The sequence below is a fragment of the Ictidomys tridecemlineatus genome, chromosome 7, assembly GCF_052094955.1.
Source record: "Ictidomys tridecemlineatus isolate mIctTri1 chromosome 7, mIctTri1.hap1, whole genome shotgun sequence".
Taxonomy (NCBI): Eukaryota; Metazoa; Chordata; class Mammalia; order Rodentia; family Sciuridae; genus Ictidomys; species Ictidomys tridecemlineatus.
The window spans coordinates 134,400,312-134,414,760 of NC_135483.1; the positions used below are offsets into that span (position 1 = coordinate 134,400,312).

Here is a 14,449-nt window from a genome sequence, read left to right on the forward strand (position 1 = left end):
TGTCAAAATACAAAGCAGGAGGTTGTGAGTTTTCTTGAGTCCCCTCTTTAGCATGTTATTTGAGCTATTATACTTGTTTTCTGAGAATTTCAATGAACAGAGGAGCACAAAATACTGCTAAATTCATTTTTTAAAGTATTGTCATGAAACTTTCTAATTTATACTAGTAATTTAATTCAAAAATAAATTATTGAGCACCTAACATGTGATAGTCATGTACCAACACTAGGGTTATCAGTATGAATAACACATAAGCCTAGCTTCCAAGGAAGGCTTGAATTATTAATTTTATAATGGTCATTGATTTTTTTTATAAATCTGAAATATGAGCTCAATAAAAGCCAATAATTGTAAATGTTTTAAAATTTAAATCCAAGTTCCATGTTCCTAGATCTTATATTTGAATGTTTAAGTTTTCTAGATATTTGTGTTTCTAGAAAATAATGCAAATATCAGGGAACAAAAAATTCTATGTAAATAACTTTGTTATTTCTGGATTTTTGTGCTCCCCTCTGCCCCGTTTTACCTCCTGAGAGGCTTTGCTTAGGTTCTTAAGAGAAGTGAGATCACAGGGATGGAAGGTGGACTGACTTCCACAAATACTTTTAAGTAGACAATAAAACGTTGAGTTGTATTCTGGAGCCAGTCTTAAAGAAGACCTAGTCATCAAATGCTGTCTTTGAACAGTGGAAATGCACTCTTGATATTATTTTGAAGACGATAAGTCTCCCAGCCATAAGAATAATGACAGTTAAATTTCAGTGAGCCTTTACCTGACCCTATGCTAATCCTTTACACCCTTGGAACATTTAATCCTTAAAAGGTGTCAAACTTTTTTGGGTTAATGTTATTCCTTCTGGGGCTAGTTGGTCTGGATTTCAGTCTACCAGAATATCCTACTAATAGTCCAAATGCCATATTTCCTAACTGAAACCTGTTACTCCTGCCAACCACCAGTCCCCCTATACCTGCATTTGCAGTCGTATTAGGCAGTGATACTGCCATCTTTATCCAGTCATCAACTTTAAAAAGTGAAAGTCATTTTCAAGCCTCCACTTTTTTATCTCTTAATTTTTGATCATATGTATTCAAAATCAATCCTGTTGTCTCTTCCAACTCCAACACCATTGCCTTCCTGTGGCTGTCAGCATTTTTACGTAGACCATTCCACTAACCACTACTTGTCTTCAGTCTTGTACCACTAAAAATATGACTACAAAACTGTGGGGAGTCACTCTGAATGACCCACACCTTCCATCCTGAAATGAGAGGCTCTGATCAATCACTACATTTCCTAGTGACTTGGGCTTTGTCCTAGCTCAGGAAGTTGAGGGTGCATGTTCAGATGTAGGTGTGTCACCCGTGGGGTTGAGCTACACTCACCTATTCATTTATAATACTTCCCCTTTGCCCTATTTGGAATAGAATGTTCCATGGGAATGCCCTTTGTGTGTCCCCTTCTCTTGCTCTGGTTTTGGGTATGGCCTTCCCAGATGTCAGTCAACCTGCTGACAGCAGAAATCATGAAGCTAGACTCCACCACCTGAAACTTAACCCCTTGCCTCATTTGAATGGCTTCTCCCAATAAAAGAGTTCAGTGTGTGCTCTCTCTCTCTCTCTCTCTCTCTCTCTCTCTCTCTCTCTCTCTCTCTCTCTTCTGTGGACCCTTAAGGTCAGAGGAACTGTCACAGGACCCCCCCCCCCCAAAAAAAAAAGTTATGTCTGTCTCTTGTGTGATTATTTCGTGCAGCCCAGTTCACCTGGAGTGACCCTGAGTGTTTTAGTCATGAGGAACACGACACAAAACCATCCCATAAATCTAGTTGTGGAAAACCTATTTAAAACACTGGTTTTCCCTTTACAGTCAAATAGTCTGTATAAAACTTACTTGCCAAAAGTCTGGAATATTGAAAATACTATTATTTGACTTCTGGTTTCTGTTCTGGTATATAAAGAGCTTTTAAGTAGCCACTCTGTCTTAATGACAAGTTAAATGCTGGAAAAAAAAAAAACTGGAAAGAATCAACTATTTTTCTTACATCCTCAAGAGAAGTAAGGTAACAGGGTAAAGAGTAGTTTATTTATTGACCTCCAAATTTTAGAGCCAGGTGGTTATACAAATAACAACCTATCAGAATAGACACCAGCAAAAACTTCAGGGGGAATCAGCACTAGGATAGGAAAATCGGAACTGTAATTACTGAATTGTTGGAGACTCAGTATGAGAAACTCCTAGGATTGAAACATCCAGAAGGACCCAGGCAGTAGAGGGCTTCCACACTTGCTTGAGTTTTACCTCTAGGAACTTTACGAGGTCCTCTCTTACAGTGAATACTAGGGAAAAAGTATTCACACTTCAGGTAAAGGTAAGCAAAAAGGAATCATTTTGAAATACTTTTGATCACTCTGTTCATACCAAGTCCTGCCCTGTATTTTATCAAAGCTTAATGTTCTGGGATTTTATCAGATACCAGTCAACCTTGGAGAAGGGAAATACTCAAGTTATACCTGTCTCTAACCTTCCCTTCAGGGAAGGGAAATATCCAACTACATCTCCTCTAGCCAGCCTGTCCCCTCTAAGGATGGGTGGGATGGGAAACTGAGAAGCATTTTGATGAAATTCGCAATCCAAGGGAAGGGGTTTATCAGAAGACTGACATCTGATCATGGAGCAACAGAATGCTTCTGCTCTTCCTACTACAACGCTACCATATCACAAATGGCCTGTTTGCCACATTTACTTCTATCCAGTTCATTATGTCTGCCACTCAACAAAAAAAAAATTACAAGGCACACTAGAAGCCAGAAACATTTAAGGAAACTGAACATGTATTAGAAACAGAGACAAATACGGCAGAATGTAGGGCTGGGGTTGTGGCTCAGAGGAGATATGACAGAATGTAGTGAGTATCACACCAAGAACTTTACACAGACCAACATTAATATGCTAATGGCTTTAATGTAGACTACACACAAGAACACATGGATAGCATAATCAGAGACATGAAAAATTTGAGAAAGAGTCAAAAAGAAATTCTAGAGATCAAAGACATTAATAGAAATGAGGAATGCCTTTGATGAGCTTATTAGTAAACTGTATGAGGCTGAGGAATCTATGAGCTTGAGGATGTGTCCATAGAAACTTCCAAAACTTATGAAAAAAAAGATATATAAAAAAGAAAAGAACTGAAATAAAAGAGAATAAAATAGTCAGGAATTGAGGGACAATTACAAAAGGTGCAATATATATACAATGGGATTACTAGAATGAAAAGAAGAGCAAGGAACAGAAGGCATATCCGAAGCAATAAGGACTGATAATTCACTCAAATTGATATCATGCACCAAAGCATGGATTTAGGAAGCTCAGAGAACACAGGAAGGATAAATTTGAAAAAACTACACCTAGGTATATCATACTCAAACTACAAATAATCAAAGACAAAAGTCTTGGCCAGAGGAAAACACATCTTACCTATAGGGGAGTAGCTTATCCTCAGACCATGCAAGAATAGAATAAAAAATTTAATGTGCTGAAAGAGAGAAAAACCTCACAGCCTAGAATTTTGTAGCATGTGAAATTGTCCTTCAAAGTGAAGAAGAAGTGGTTTCCCAGGCAAAAATGCAGACAATTTTTTTACCAGTATGCAAATATTGCAAGAAATATGAAAAGAAGTTCTTATAGCAAAGAGAAAAATAATATAGGTCAAAAACTCAGATCTACATCAAGAAAGAAAAAGCATTATAGATGAAATAAGGGAATGTAAAGTGGAAACTTTTGTTTTCTTATTCTTTTTTAAAATATATTTTTAAAGTTGTAGATGGACACAATACCTTTATTTTGTTTATTTATTTTTATGTGGTGCTGAGAATCCATCAAACCCAGTGCTTCACATATGTGAGACAAGCATTCTACTGCTGAGCCACAACCCCAGCCCCATGTTTTTTTATTCTTTATTGACCTAACCGATAAAAGCTTGTTAAAAAAGTAATAATGGCAATAATTAATTCAACAATGTGTACTTATCTATATAAATAAATATGTACACATACATGTATACAATATGTTTGTTAGGTATAAGTAAAACAGTAGTGAGTCAATGAATGGGCCATAGGAGCCAGGATTATTGTTTATTATCAGACACTCTTACGACTCATGAAACCATACAGTGTTACTTTAAAGTAGATTTTATATTTGTTGTAAATGTATAATGCAGACTCTAGGGCACACATAACAAAGTAAAATGTGAAGCACAATTAATATTGTAATAAGGGAGAGAAAAATAAGAAATATAAAAAATGCTCAATTAAAATAACAAAAAGAAAAAGCATGTAAGATAAAAAGAAAAACAAAGAAGAGCATTGAATAGAAACCAGTAACAGACAGGGTTATCTTATCAATAATTATTTTATCAATAATTAAAGTATCAATATTCTAAGAACTGTAGTTAAAAGATCAGGAAAAGGAGTTGAGGGGAGATAGAGAATGTTCAGGTAGGTTAAAACAAAAAACAAAAATCCAAAAGAGGATCCAGCTATATATTTTCTACAAGAAACCCACACTAAATACAAAGATACACATTCAAGGTAAACGTGTTTTTAACCATGTAATCCAGTAATTGTGTTCCTTAATATTTACCCAAGTAAATTGAAAACTCAGGCTTACATGGAAACCTATTCAAAAATTTTTGTAACAGCTTTATTCATAGTTTCCAAACCTCACACAAAACCAAAGTATTCTTATAGGTGAGTGAACAAGTAAACTGAGGTACATCTAGGCAATGAACTATGAAGCCATAAAAAGGTCTGGAGAATCTTAAACTATATGACTAAATGAGAAAACCCCACTTTAAACAGCTATATATTGTGTCAAGATATGTGACTTACTGGAAAAAGCAGAAGTATGGAAATAGTAAAAAGACCAGTGTTTGCTAAAGGTTTAGTGGGTGAGAGTAATGAATGGGCAAGGCACAGAATATTTTAGAGCAGTGAAACTATTCTGTACAATATTACACTAGTGGATACATGTAATTATACACTTATCAAAAGCCATAGAATGTATAACAAACAGCAAGAGTGAGCCTTTTTATTAACTCTGGACTCTGGGTGATAAGGAAAGGATGTCTCACTATGGATTCGTCCATTCTAATAAGAATACTGCTTTTTAGGGGGTATATGAGATGTGTCTACACCTTCTGCTGATTTTTGCTGTGAACATAAAACTGATTCAAAATAAAATGTATTAGCTGGGCATGGTGCTGCACACCTATAATCTCAGCAGCTCTGAAGGCTGAGTCAGGAGTATTGAGAGTTCAAAGTCAGTCTCAGCAACTCATTGAACTCCTAAGCAACTTAGCAAGCCCTGTCTCAAAAACCAACAAAACAAACTAAAAAAAAACTGGGGATGTGCCTCAGTGGTTAAGAATGCTTGGGTTAAATCCCTGATATCAAAATAATGAAATAAATAAATATAAAATAAATAAAATGTATTAATTATTGAAAATATACTTTTTAAAAACTTCTATGGAAACAGGTTGTTATTCTACATATGGCCCCCAAAAATATTTCATAGCATTTCCTATATCTCTTTGGAGAAGGAAGACATACTTCCAGTAGCTGTTGAATTAGACTCATATACATTAACATTACTATAACTGCATGTAAGCTTGAAGCCTTGATTTTAGTGCCCTCATTAACACAGAACTAGATACTGTATCTATTTGCCATGGTAACATTATCTTGATGAAACATGGGCTTCTTATCAAAATGAGTCATGTTTCAGGGAGAGACCATATGATTCTCTTCTCAGAGCATCACGCACAGCAACTGATTTTTATGTTAGGAAAAGAGAGAACGTTTCATGAGTGTGTGGGTTGTAAACAGAACAAAGGGGTTATCTGCAATTCCGACTAAAAATAAATTGCAGAGTTAGCAACAGCATTTTCACTAAGGCCCTCTTCCAGAAAAGCTTCTGATAAAAATTGGTGTTTGAAATTTTCCTAAATAAAAAATTCAATCATAACACAAAATTGCATATTTTCTATCTTTCTACTTACATTTTTCCCCATATAGCCTATTACTGACTTCTTCATGTAATAATAAGATTGTAACAACTTTTCCTAAGGATGTTGTTAGAGAGGATTAAGTGTCTAAACTCAGGGAATTAAATCTACTGTCTACTCAGCAGACTTGCTGTCAAAACAAGAAAGACACTGCTATCAATGTGAAGCAGGGATTTGTTATTTAACTTTACTGCTTAGTGAAAATAGAACACAGAAAGGAAAAGAAATCGTGCTAACATCTGGTAACAACTCTATAACCTAACAGTTTGTGTGTTTCTGTGTGTAAACATAAATTGTGAAGTCTTTTTAGAATTAGTAAAAGGAGGTTGTCATTTCTAAATAGAAGTGTTATATGCAAAAACAAAAGTTCTACTACAGGTGCACTTCTGATAATATGGACATAAGCCCATTCTACATCGAATACACTTGTAATTTCTTTTATGATGCCACCTGCAGAAGATTTTTTTATAGACTCATTTCTGACTTGGAGCCTACTTCTTTGCTGCCCAGACCATAAGGCTTCTTTCTTCAAAATGAAGGTGTAAATAAACAGGCAACATTTGTGCGTGTGGCCTGTCAACTGATGTTTTATTTTAGAGCAATAGCTCTCAAGCTTTTTGGTATCAAGACTCCTCTATATACTTAAAAATAATTGAGAACTCTAATGTGTTTTGCTTATGTGGGTTATATTTATTGCAATTTACTCTATTAGAAATTAAAACTAAGAAAAATTTTTTAAATGTGTATTTATTAACTTAATGTAAATTAGCAATAGCAAAACCACTATATAGTAGTATGAGTTTATGTATTTGTGAGTGTGAAAAACTCTCTATTAAAAAAAAATTGGGGACTGGGGTTGTGTTTCAGAGGTAGAGCGCTTGCCTAGCATGCATGAGGCATTGGGTTTGAACAGCACCACATAAAAAATAAAATAAAGATATTGTGTCCACCTATAACTAGAAAATAAATATTGAAAAAAATATTTCCAAGACAAAGAAAATTTAGTAAGAGGGAAGTGGCACTGTTTTGTATTTTTTACAAATCTCTTTAAATCATGACCTAATAGAAGACAGCTGGATTCCCATATCTACTTCTATCTCTACCAATATGTTGCTTTGGTTAAAGAGTCTGAAGATAATATGGCTTCACACAGATATATATTTGGAAAAGAGAAGATAATTTTATAGCCTTTCAGGTAAGTGTGGATAATGTTCTATGATACTACACTAACATTCTACAAGTGGGCATTCTACAAATGCTATATGATAGAATCTCAGTTCATAGCAATAGACTTTGCATAATCTCTTATATATAAAAATCTGTTCCTTTATATTGCATTTTGAATGATGCTGAACTCATGTAATTTTTTATCATCAGGATTGATCAGTTGAAAAATATTGTTTTGTTGATTATGCAGACCTTCTAAATGTTAACACATTTTATGACACAACATCAAAAATTACATTTGTTAGTATCCACACTGACTTCCATCAGAAAATTTTTTTAGTACTGGGAAGCTGTTAAGCTCATGGCAGCAAATACAAGTTTCCAAAATTTTTATTTTTGAAAGCTTGAATTTGTCATCAGCAAAAAATGGTGTTGGCTGTTTTCCTTGAAGTGACAGGCTTATTTCATTCATTTTCAAGAAAATGCCTGTTACATGCTGAAGTCTGAGTAACCATAGCTTGTCTGTCAGTTGTTCTTTCAAGTAAAAATAGTGTTCCGTGAAAAATGTAGCTAGTGCATCTTGCAGCTCACTCATCAATTGATTTCCTCAGAGTGATTTGGGGTACCTCCCATTTTGTCATACACTTTAAAACACATGCAAATCCTTGGCCAAATCAGTTGTTAAGCTATGTAAAATCAACCTTTCTTGTTTTATCCAGCACATTTTTAGATAAAATAGGACTTACAAAATTAAATGTGTGCAGTAAGACTGTAACACCAGATCCTACAGTTTGATGTTACTGCCTGGATTCAGGCACAGACATTGGCGATCTTACATAGCAGTGCTCTGCACCATCAGCACAGATGACAACCGTGATGAAGGCAAATAACATCTTCATATCACTCTGAAAAAAAAAAACCAAACTTTTTGGCCTATAGAGACCCTAGAGAGTTTTAGTGGATTGCTGAAGATCTGTGGTCCAAGACTAGAGAGTGGCTGCTTTAGTATGGACAGTCACCACAGTTACAATCAATAGATCAAAGGTCTGTCTGCTGTGAAACAATGCATCTCAAAAATTAGTGGCTAAAATGATTTATTATTAACTCTCATAATTCTGGGAGATGAGTCAGTTCAAGCAAGGAGGCATTTATTTTTAGTGTTTAATGCAGTGCGGTCAGCATCTGAGACTGGAGTCATCCAGTGACTTCTTCACGCCTGTCTCTCATGGCTGCCTGCTCTGATAGGACAGCAACAGCTTCAGGGTGATTGAGACTCACTCTCACTGTGGCCTTTCCACTTGGCTAATTTGAGCTTTCTTAGAGCACAGTGGTCTTTGACTAGTTAGTCTTTATAGGATGCTGGTAAACTAGCTTCTTTCCTGGCTGTATATCACTGTTGGTGACCTTGTATTGCTATTTAGTAGCAAGTGAGTCTCTCAATTCAGAAATTGCTCAAGGAGTGGATGTGGTGCCTGGATCAGGACTCATGTCACAAACCCTCATGTATATGGGTAAACTTGCAGTAATGACTGCAACCTGCGTGTGATGGCTTCTGCCCAAGAATGCGATTATCTTCGATTTTAAAAATCATAATTACTACTGCTCTTGACAGTGTGATGTCAACATACTACAGCTCACTCACATCAGTCTCTTTTAGCTTTTTACTATAGATCCCCAAATCAAATGTGAAAAAAAAATCCTCTTCCATATGTAAGTCAGAAATGATGATTATCCTTCTCAAATTGACAAATGTAGGAACTGTCTCATTTAAAGTTAACTCTCCTAGATGAGTCATTTTATTGGCAAATTTAAGTAAATGTGTGCATTTTCTTTCATGAAGAGACAGAGGCAGGATGGAAAACACCGACATAACGTTCAAAACAAAACATGCAATCAGATTATAAGCAATTAAGAATTTGTGAGGAATAAAAGCATATTGCTTCTCTTAAAGATATGCCTCAGTATATTATTTCCTTCATTAACCTAAGAAAACAGCACAAATAAGTCTGGATGAGCAAGCACTATCCCTCCAGTTCCCATCAACACTTGTGTTGCTTCCAAGGCCAAGGTCTTTGATTTCTTGCCAACTGGCAAGGTAGCACCCAGCTTTGATGGCAAAATTTCCTTTCGCTGACTAGAATTTTGATGGAAATATCATTTTCATGTATTAATAGTAACAGTAGTTCTAATTTTCAAAATTTCCCTCACCTAGGTAGTGAAAGAAAACCACAAATATTCAAGAAAATCTCCTGTCAATTGTCACCTTTTAAAAATGTTTCCAGAATAAATAATCTTAGTTTCCTTTTTAGCAGTCTCATCAGTTATAATGCTATCTCCCACCATTTAAAAGCAGCTGATAAATCTTCCATTTAGATGGTGAGATTTCCAAGTTTACAATTAGCCAAAAACAACTTGAGGGGTGTATCCCCCTTCCATTGCCACTTGACACTCTTGAGTGCTTAAATCTCTTACCAGAAGGTCCCGCACACTCAGGAAGGTGTTAATTAGGGTTACAGGTAATGAACTTGAACAAATGAAAGTGTTATTTTTAGAAGATTGGTTCTACTTGCCTAGAGACTTGGATGTTATCTTCTAACAGTATCATTTGGTCTCCATTTAAATGTAACAGCTCTCAGATGACTTTACCATCTAAGTCAAAGGATTGCCACCACTCTACTTGTTCAAGACTTACCATAAATCTTCAGTAATCAAGACTGTGTTATTACAGAAGAACAGATACAAGAGTAAAGTTTTAAAAATAACAATTTAGCAGCCTGTCCTCAAATGTAGACTCTTAGACTTGTTTATCATTCGCATTTTGATTGGATTCAAGACTATCTTCTGCTTCCTTCTTATATCTGGCCATTCATTCAGTTCGTTAGTAAGTCACAAAATATTATTACTTTTGTTAGGTCTCTGTGCAGGCCCGGTGGCCTGAGGTAGTTTTCCCTTAGGTAGCTTCTCAGCTGTTCTCTAGAACCCTGCACTTCCACATTTAACATACAGCTGTTTGCTTCTCTGGGCTCCTTATTAGTCAGTAAACTCTGTACGAGCAAAGAGCATATATATTCTTGGACAATGTTGTTTTCTCTGCATTATCATGTGTTAGGTACATTAACTGCTCCTTATGTGTGTTACCTGTAAAACAATGTGATATCTTGCCTGCTGTTCGCTTTGACCTCTTCACTGTCTCTATTTATATACTTTGTTTCATGTTGTACTGCAGGTGTTTAATTATTTTTTCTGTGTGTCAGTGCTGCCTGACCTTAATTGAGTAAGACATTGTGTATTTAATCAATCTTTCCCATGTCCAGAACAGACCAGCTCATGTAATCAGGCCTTTAAACTCAGAATAAATTGTTCTAAAAATTAGATTATTTTAAGCTCAAGGGCAGGAACAACAGATTTTTATGTTCTTTTATAACTTCTGATTTTCTACATAAGATATTTGATAATTATTGGGTAATATAATACATGATTTCAGAGAAAACACTGACTAAGGATACTATTGGAATAACTAATGTGTCTGACAGTTTTAGAGGCATTAGACCTAACAAGACTTGAATTTGGGCAGGTTTTGTCACCAACCAAACCTGGTTTGGAAAGTTGGCTTTGTCACTGACTTCATGGTGCTAAGCTTCAGTTTCTGCATCTTTAAGATAGGTTTGATTCAAACTTAACTCATTGGGGTCATATGAGGGATAAATAATGTAAATCTTATAAAACTCGACATTGAGTGGTCTGGTATCATTGTTTTACTGTTATCCTTCTGATCAATTTATAGTCATTGTAAAATAAATCAGGAGACTATGTACATTTGTATATTATGTCCACATTTGTACTGGCTCATTTTCTTCTACAGAAAGCTCCTGGGTCTTTATAAGTCTGGAAAGATAAGTATGGCAGCTTCCAGAAAGCAAGATAGTTGGAACCTGGACCAAAGTGTCAGGAGGATACAACTCTGCATAGAGCCTGCTTTCCACTGGCTGGCCAACCAAGAAGTTCAATTCCTCAACGAATTGTAAAAAGGATGAATTAAGGAAGGTGGGCCCCCTCAAGCTGGAGTGCAGCATCCAGCATGACATTTTGTAAGAGATGATTGTTCCTTTTGTATGTTTTTTCAGAGTACAATTTTAAAATTTGAAAATTTGATCTTCAAAATATTTATGCTTTTAAAAAGCAGAATTGAAATCATGTTATTTGGAGTAGAGATGGAATTTGTAAATGCATACTCTAAAATTTCCATGCCTATGAGGGAATTATATCTCAAAATAATCTTGCACATAGTGCACACAACATGTATCCTAATTCCAGTGTTCAGATTTCTATGGCATTCTGTGTTTTAGAATTACTTAAAAGTGCTACCTTAGAAAGTTGATTAAATTCTGCCATTCCCCCCCCCCCGCATACAGTAACTATTAATTAAGAAAGCATTGAATATTTAAAGTTGGGTTAGCTTCTTGGAATCAAATTTGAAAGTACAAGAAGAAATCTCTCTCTCTCTCTCTCTTTCTCTCACTCGCGCGTGCGCACACACACACACACAAACACTATTGTGTATATATTGCAACTGAGGGAGGCCAAACTTATTCACTTAAACTACAGACACAACTGGATAATTGCAATCCTTTGCTGAAACAAAGCTGGGCAACGTGGGTGACTGTAGCACATGGCTAATTCAAATATCTCTTTGCACACAGGCAGACCCAGAATTAGATCCCAGAAGATGGAAGTCAAATTTCATGATTCCCTTTACTAAAACTCCCTGTCAGAAATGTTACTTCCTTTTACCTGGAAGAAGTAAAAGGTGAAGAGAGACTAATAATATTCTTTTTACACTTTTTCCTTTAGGAGAATGGGTTGGAAATTTCCTTAGTGAAAACACAGGAGCTTCTGTGTCTGTGTGTGTGTGTGTGTGTGTGTGTGTGTGTGTGTGTGTGTGATATTGCCTGCCACAGTTGAGTTGTGTGGTAGATTTTTTTGTTGTTGTTCAATATCTTTGTGTTAGCTTTTTTTTTTTTTTTTTTTTTTTTTTGGTACCAGGGATTGAACTCAGGAGCACTAGGCCACTGAGCCACATCCTCGGCCTGATTTTGTATTTTATTTAGAGATTCTGTCTCACCACTGAGTTGCTTAGCACCTTGCTTTTGCTGAGGCTGGCTTTGAACTCATGATCCTCCTGCCTCAGTCTTCCGAAATGCTGGGATTACAGCGTGTGCCACCATGCCTGGCATTAATCAGCTTTTTGTTACTGTGATCAAAATGCTTGACCAGAACAACTTAGAGGAAGAAAAACTTATTTGGGATTACAGCTTCAGGGGTTCAGTCCATGGTTGCCTGACTCTAACACTCTGGGCCTGAGGTAAGATAGAACATCAGGGTGGAAGGACTCAGGAGATAAAAGCTGCTCATATCCTAGCAGCTGGGAAGCAGAGACAGAACACAAGAAGCCAGGTGTAAGATCTAAAATGCTCCAGGGCTCACCCCAGTTACCTAATCCCTCCAGCCATGCCCCACCTGCCTATAGTTGCCACACAGTAATTCATTCAAATTATTAATCTATCAAATGGAGGAACCACTGATTAGGTAACAACTCTTATAATCTAATGATTTCACCTCTAAACATTTCTGCATTGTCTAACATGAGCTTTTTCAGGGACACCTCATATCCAAGCCATCAAACTCTGTGTATATACTGGGGGTAGGTAGGTTTGTGTGTGTGTGTGTGTATATATATATATATATATTTTTTTTTTTTTCTCTATATGTGTATACACATACATAAATGTACACCTCCACAACACACTGCTCATGAGAGAGAAAGAGAAGAAGGGAAGAATAGAGATAAAACAGAAGGAAGCTCAAAGCTTCAGGTGAAAAGTCAGACTGGTCCAGGGTGATCAAAAGCACTGTGAAAAATAGCTGATTACTGATAATAATCACCATCATTTCTATTTACTGTTGATCTCTTAGTGCCATGATTAACAATATTTTTATGTTATATCTCAAAAGTCAGGAGTAGCTTAAATATTGATTGACATCAACCATTTTAGAATGTCAGGTAAGTATGAGAATTCCCTAAGGGTTTTTTTTTTGTCTTTTCACCTAGATCCATTTTTATGTAACATTTACTTATTTAGGGTTAGCAGTCTATGTTTCTTACAAAAAGGATGGTGAAGGTACTGTGTTACATTCCTTTACTTATATGCTTGATTGTAGTTTCAGAAGCTGGAAGAATAAAGGTCTTCAAAGAATACTAATGTTTTCTCATTAGCGTATCGGGTGTTAGGGAATAAACCCAAGGCCTCACGTATACTTGGTAAGCTCTGTACCACTGAGCTATACCTAAGCTCATTTTCTTATGTAAAGAACAAAAATTTCATCCATATTCACACTTCATTTATGTTTTAAAACAATACATTGGCAACTTTGGTATTGCATATAGTTCATGTTCATTGAATATTACATAAACTAAGATATTCACAACATTTTTGTTTAAAGACTTTTAACAGATATTCAAAAGCATTTGTGTTAATTTTCTTTGGTTTTGTTTTCAAGTGAAGTAACATGCTGTATCCAATAGTTTACATATAAATTATATGTAAATTTGCTGTTTATTTTATTAACTTTTTTACATTAATATACTATTTTTCTGTTTACATTTTCTGCTAAAGGGGATAGGATGTCAATATACATTGAAGATGTCAAAACAGACTTTCTGGACAAATTAGCTGTGCTTTGAGTTTAATGAGACTACAGGAAAAAGGGAGGAAATGTAATTTATATTTTCTAGACAACTGAAATATAAAGAGTACTGTTTAATATTGTAAGGGTCCGACGAACGACAGAGGAAGAGACCACCAAGAGACCGACTCATGCAACAGCAAAAGGGCGTTTATTGAGGATCCAGTGCGCTGGGGCTCCAGGCTCACTCAAGAAGGGAGAGTGGCCAAGAGCCCTGAGCAGGGGTTGAGCAGTGCTTAAGTACACTTTTTGGGGAGGGTGGGAGCTTTGCATACATTGGAGCAAATCATCATGAGGTGCGGGAAAATTGAACAACAATTCTCAAACATGATTAGTACATTCATTGGCGGGAACAGGTCAGGCGGGAGTGATAGGTCAGTCCTAAGGAGGGGGGTACATTCAAACTGATTGGTTTGGGTCCTGAGGTGCCTACATGCCTAGCTGCACTGGGTCCAAGTTATTAAACAACTAAGTGG

The 14,449-nt window shown here is 36.1% G+C and overlaps 1 long non-coding RNA gene across 2 annotated transcripts in view; it reads left to right on the plus strand.

Annotated features, from left to right (window-relative positions):
• LOC144365556 (uncharacterized) overlaps positions 1-14,449 on the plus strand; it is a 259,899-nt gene that overhangs the window by 139,668 nt on the left and 105,782 nt on the right. Inside the window, exon 4 of one of the 2 annotated variants that reach the window (XR_013424116.1) lies at positions 11,092-13,483. The exons of the other annotated variant lie outside the window; for it this stretch is intronic. This is a non-coding gene — a long non-coding RNA (uncharacterized LOC144365556). Of the gene's footprint in view, positions 1-11,091; positions 13,484-14,449 lie in introns of those variants that run through there. 2 annotated transcript variants of the gene reach the window in all.